Source organism: Zea mays, chromosome 10 (genome assembly GCF_902167145.1).
Source record: "Zea mays cultivar B73 chromosome 10, Zm-B73-REFERENCE-NAM-5.0, whole genome shotgun sequence".
Lineage (NCBI taxonomy): Eukaryota > Viridiplantae > Streptophyta > Magnoliopsida > Poales > Poaceae > Zea > Zea mays.
The window spans coordinates 78,266,042-78,272,584 of NC_050105.1; positions in this window are offsets into that span (position 1 = coordinate 78,266,042).

The following is a 6,543-nucleotide window of genomic DNA, read 5'->3' on the forward strand; positions in this document are numbered from 1 at the left end:
GGCCCACAAGTCAGGAGCTCCAACGGTCCGGCAGTGATGACGTGGCAGGGGCACCAGACATGTCCGGTGTGCACCGGACTGTCCGGTGCGCCATCGAACAGACAGCCTCCACCAACGGTCAAGTTTGGTGGTTGGGGCTATAAATACCCCAACCACCCCCACATTCATTGCATCCAAGTTTTTCACTTCTCAACCACTTACAAGAGCTAGGCATTCAATTCTAGACACACCAAAGAGATCAAATCCTCTCCAATTCCACAAAAGGCTTTAGTGATTAGCGAGAGAGATTTGCCGTGTTCTTTTGAGCTCTTGCGCTTGGATTGCTTCTTTTCTTTCTCACTTGCTCTTGTGATCAACACTCAATTGTAATCAAGGCAAGAGGCACCAATTGTGTGGTGGCCCTTGCGGGGAAGTTTTATTCCCGGCTTTGATTTGAGAAGAGAAGCTCACTCGGTCCGAGGGACCGTTTGAGAGAGGGAAGGGTTGAAAGAGACCCGGCCTTTGTGGCCTCCTCAACGGGGAGTAGGTTTGAGAGAACCGAACCTCGGTAAAACAAATTCGCGTGTCTCACTTCACTATTCGCTTGCGATTTGTTTTGTGCCCTCCCTTGCGGACTTGATTATATTTCTAACGCTAACCCGGCTTGTAGTTGTGATTATTTTTGAGAATTTCAGTTTCGCCCTATTCACCCCCCCTCTAGGCGACTTTCGCCTTCGACCAAGGTGACCACCCCGACCGCGTGCCAAGCCTGGGGAAGTACCCGCTCATTGTCGATCCCATCACCGACAACGTCAGGCTTACCAAGGTCCTTATGGACGGAGGCAGCAGCCTCAACATCATCTACACCGAGACCCTCTGGCTCTTGCAGATCGATTTGTCCACGATCCGGGCCGGTGCGGCGCCCTTTCATGGGATCATCCCCGGGAAGCGCGTCCAACCCCTTGGGCAACTCGATCTGCCCGTCTGCTTCGGGACTCCCTCCAACTTCCGAAAGGAAACCCTCACGTTCGAGGTGGTCGGATTCCGAGGAACCTACCACGCAGTGCTGGGGAGACCATGCTAAGCCAAGTTCATGGCCATCCCCAACTACACCTACCTCAAGCTCAAGATGCCGGGCCCCATGTAACACCCCAGGTGTTACCATGGCTAGAGCCCACCTTGTTACTAAAGGGTATGAGCACCTGTGGAAGAACTTAATGAACAAAAGCATAAGGGCCTTGGAAAGCTAGAGGTTAACCAAGGATTGTGAGTAACCAAAAGCATTACTCTAATCCTTGCACACTTACTACCTTGGATGAGAGGGGAGAAGAACCCTAGACCTCTCTTAAACCCTATCTCCCAAAACCCTAGATAAGAGGGAAAAGAGAGTGAGCAAGTGTGCAAAACATGAGTAACATTTACCCAAACCTTAAGTAACCTTATAACCAGCAATTAGGGGAGGGAAATATTGCAAAAAGACCCCTGGAGAAACCCCAATTCAAATCTCCAAGTGGAGAGAGAGCTAGAGCTCTCTATTTCTCTCTAAGTCCAATTTTTAACCCTAATCTAAAGATCAATCGTGTTCACTTTGAAGATGGCACCAAAACCACTTAGGATCTATACCAAAAATGTGGCATACCACCTAAGGCACCCCCTGGAAAAAGTGGAGACCGAGCCTTTGACGTTTGACAGGTCTTGGCATCAGTTTTGTCGCGATGTGGGCAGTGAGACAAGCCAGATTTGGCGCCCGTCTATCTCTTGATCTAGGGCGTATCCTCCATTGGAACTCACACATGAGAGATAGCCCTAGGTGCCAGGAAGAGGTCTACGCCGGATTCATGGCAAGATTCGCACGTTTGTGATCTCTGCAGGCGTTTGAACAATGGAAGAAACACACCTCCACGTGTTCGACACATTCTGCCCGCGCCAGAGCACGCCCGCGCGCGCCCCCGCATGCCCAGCGCCGTGCCCGAGCCAAGCCAGCGCCATGGCCCGCGCCACGGCTATAAAACCCACCCCCAGTGCTTGGCTGTTTTCCCCGTTGCCTCCTCCGTACCTCGCCTGACCTTCCCGAGCCAGCCCTCAGCTCCGGTGACCTCCCCGCGACCCGCCAGTGCCGCCCGAGAGCAACCACCGTGGCCAGCCCCTTTCCCGTCCTCCTCCATTCGATCCAAGCCCTCAGATAGCTTCCTGGTGAGGCCGTGAAGCTTACTCAAGCTTGAACCGAGGACCCGCGTCACCGGATTAGCGCAATCGTGCTCGCCGGAGTTCAAAGACTCGCCGGCGCACGTGGACCGGGTAAGCCTCTGCACCATTTCCCAATTCGTTGCACGCATGGCCTCTACATCGCCCCGTGGAGCTCCTCGTGCACCCTAATTGAACTATACCGTCGTGATTTGGCCGGAACAGGAGCCGCCGACGACCCCCGCCGCCTGTGCTCGTGGCCAGGGTAGCTCCGACCACCTCCGACGCCGACCCGCACACCAACGTGACCGTCGTGGCCTCCCGGACGTCACCGACCACCCCGCCGGAGCTCTACTGCCGCCAGTGAGCCTCGCCGCCGTAATCTATGCCGTGGGTACTATTTCAGTCAGCCAGGGAGCGCGGGTTAGATTTCGGTTAGGCCCAAGGGGTTTTGTGCGATGTCAATGACCCACGCCAATAGTAGACCGGGGACTATTTTGCGAGAGAAGAAGGGGATTGAAACCCAGGGGCCTCAGCGCAAAACTGTTTTCTTTTCCATTTTCGAATTTAGTTTCTTTTAATATGGCAGATAACTTAATAAATGCATAACTTGAAGAATAATCATCCAAAAATTGTCAAACCAATTTTGCTAGGCTCTGGGAGATATGAACTATCAGATAAAAATAGTAAAACCCATAGTTCATGTATTATTTTATGAAGTTTTGATTTATTTAGGAAAACTGCTAAAAACTTAATAATAGGAGGAAAAATAGAAATATTTTTTGACTAGGGTTAGAAAAATTTGGAGAAGTTTGTATCTACCTACTGGCCTGTTTAAAAATGTTAAACCTCTCTGTCCACTCCATTAAGTCAGTTTTTACCCCTTAATTTATAATATGCTTAAGGTTAAGAAAAATAGAAAAGGGGAATTAAAAAAGGAACCAGAGGGCACCTCTATTTTTGTTAAGGTACTTATCCCATGTAGTTCACCAAAAAAATCTATCCTATCCTGGTTCAGTATAAAATAAGTAGGATTCCTTTTAATCTAAGAAAACAAGGAAAACTTAGGAAAACCCTACAAAAATAACCCTAAGGTGAAAACCCCTCAAACCTTAGGATAACTAATGTTTGGTTACTATGAACATAGGGAAAATACAAAATCTGTTGTTTGATATTTTTCAAATGACAAGTTAGTTATAAGCACCTTTTTGGCATAAAACTTTAGAAAATCACAACTAAATAATCACCAGTTAACTTTCTATGAATTTTGGCACAGAGGTTTAGTATTACTGTTAGATCCCAACAAAAATGACCCTTAGGAAGAAACTCAACTCTAATGGTGAGGTGTAGTGTAAAGTGGCCCATTTTACACCACCCTTGTTATTTTTGTCTAAAGCATAGCCTTTATAGTTTAAGCCTCAAATTCCTAAAACCAGCTAGGATAGCCAATGGCAACCCACTGCAATTTTTACAGAATTTTTGGAAATTATTAACCCACTGTCATAGTTCAAACCTACACTAGAAACCATAAGTAGAAATTAAAGAAAGGAAAATAAATACTGGTAATTAGTGTCATCCTAAAACCCTTATAACATTTCCCACTGAAATGTGTAAGGACAATGCAAATCCACTATGTTATCCTCAACAAAAATCTAAACCTAGGAGTGATAAGCATAAACCACTAAAGGCCTCGTATGACCCAGAAACCCTAAGTTATTCCTTAACTTAGTTTTCTTTTTGCATAATGTTATTAATCCTGCATAATCATGACATACATGTTCATTGCATTCGATAGACTGTAATCTTGCTGACGGAGAGTACGTCCTCGTGCCGGAGCAAGGAGCTGCTCAGGAGGTAGCCCCAGACCCAGCACCAGAGCCTGCACCAGAGGACATGCCTGCCACTGCTTTGGAAGGCAAGCCCCGGTTTATGCATAACCTTTTATTTAAGCTATTTTACTTCACTTAATGATTGTAGGATTGATTGTGCACTTAGGTGAAGGAATTGTTTGAAACCCTAGTTGCATGATCTCAGGAATCCTTTTGAGATGGATACTAGTATGCTAGGTCGAGTAGTTGCTTTGCTTAATTAGGATCTCGGTAGAAGACGAGTGATTTTTCGAGCACTCGCGCGAGATCAGGAATTGGTTGTACCCACTTTTATACCATAATTGATAATTGGTTGGTGGACACGGATCCATGGGGATGCGTGGTCTACGAGGTGAAATTGGAATAAGGATTAACGTGCGGATACCTGTGTCAAGCGTTTGAACGTACTAAACACATACCGAGAAATATGGTAAATCGGTAAGCCTAGTACCTGAGTGAACCTGCCCGCAGATTGCCCTCCTCACGCGACCTGAGACGTGGTCTCCCATTCCGGTTATGGTGGGTACAAGTGCGGTCACTGCACGACGGCAGTCGGGGTCAGTGGGGCATTGTACGCCAAGGCGGTGAGCCCCTTTCTGTTGCCAGGGAATCGATGGGGACGGTTGATGTGTGTGGGGACGGAGTGCCTCGCCACGTCGTGTGTTTAGGTTTACCTTGCAAGGTTTAAAAACTCGATTCGAATCGTCTGCTTCTCGCAGCTAATGAGACTGCTTGATCCATTGTACTGCATTGAGTAACAAGTGGAAATATGATGAGTCGATATAAGATGTTGATTGCTAATAATGTTTGCTACTATGTATGAGTAGATAGTACACATTTAGCCTTAAGAGAGTCACACTTAAATTGGCAAAATTAAAACTTGACTTAGAAACTCAGCTAGTGCTTTTGGCAACCAAACCCCACAGCCAAACAGCTGCATGTCTAGAGGTAGAGGAGTAGACTCCTGACACCGGGTAAGTCTAGCTGAGTATTAGTATACTCAGCCTTGCTTGTGGCATAATTTTACAGGTTCTCTGGAGGACATGGTTGCTGGAGTGACTTGGCCGTCCACCTTACCACCGGGTTGGACTGTCGAGTGGGACCCCGCCTCGGCTGAGGAGGAGCATGAGGAGTGATGGGACAGGCTTCCCCATCCCTCTGTTTATTTGCCGTTAGTTTTATTCCGCTGCACTTCGAACAATGATGGTTACTTTTGCAAAAACTCCGATGATGATGATGTAATAATTTAATACTCTCACATGCATGGTTTTATGCTTTATTGTATTTGCTCTGTGACTCACCATCGAGTGAGATTGTGGTACTTGATCCTGTCAGTGGCCGTGTCGGACTGGATCCGAGGGATTGACGGGTTATTCCTATTTAAGTGAAGTCTAGCCTCTAAGGCAGGACTTAGGCACTTAAGTTGGAATAATTCGGGCAGTTCCGCCACAGCTGGTATCGGAGCTTGTACCACCACAGAGGAATCAATAAAATATGAATACCATCCTTTTTCAAAATAAAACTTGATAGAAACAATGTTGGATAGATCGTAGGACGAGCAGGATAGACCTAGGATGTGAAGCCTTAGGATGATAGAAGGGTAACTAGGTGGCTAAATAATTAGGCCCTACAGGCCACTTTAAGGGATGGGAGTCCTTCCCGATTCCCTTATGTTGGTGAGGTCGTTCAGGACGAGCATGCATGCATTGCTAAATTAAACAATTGAGTAAAGACTTAAAAACAAGGTGATAACCAACTAAGTCTCCAGTACCTTTTTATTTGACTAGAAGAAAGGTTGAGTTTTATTTCTCTTGTTCTTTTTATAATTCTTTTTCTTTTACTTACGCTTAACCGTACACAGATGACTTCCCACGGATCCTCAGAGGACGGAAATGCACTAACCCACACTGACGGGCTTGCACGAGAGGGCTTCCCCCGTATTTTGTGGGAGGTACTTCAGGGAGCCGGGTACTTGACACCCCCTCAGTACACGGTGCAGCAGTTTGAGAAGCACCGGGTGCCCCGCTGTAGGGTGAGGATGATCTTGGAGCCTCATCCCCTGCAGCCAGGCTGGCGTTCCCTGGACTCCGAGTCTTTCGGATACCGGGCGGAGGACACGATTGAGGCGATCGCTCTGCACGGGTTGACTACTTTCTGCGGATTTCACCCCTTGGAGCTTTCCACCCACCCCATTGGCTTGTTTCCCGCTGAGAAGGAAGACGACCCAATGTGGAAGGATCGGGTGGAGCATGCCAAGGATATCTGGGCTCTCTACCCAGGCCACACGGCTCACTTGTCGGTGCGATGCATGAACGCCCTGTATCGTCTGCAAGTGATGCGTGGAGAGGCAATGTCTCATCTGATGGCATTATTGGAGGCAACCAAGATCACCCTGGACAACAGGGAGGAGCTCGTGGTTGACTTGTCCCAGGAACTGGTAGAAAAAGATTTACAAGTGGAGCAGCTATCTGATGAGATCCATGAGTTAGAGGAATTGGTGGGAACGAGGGAG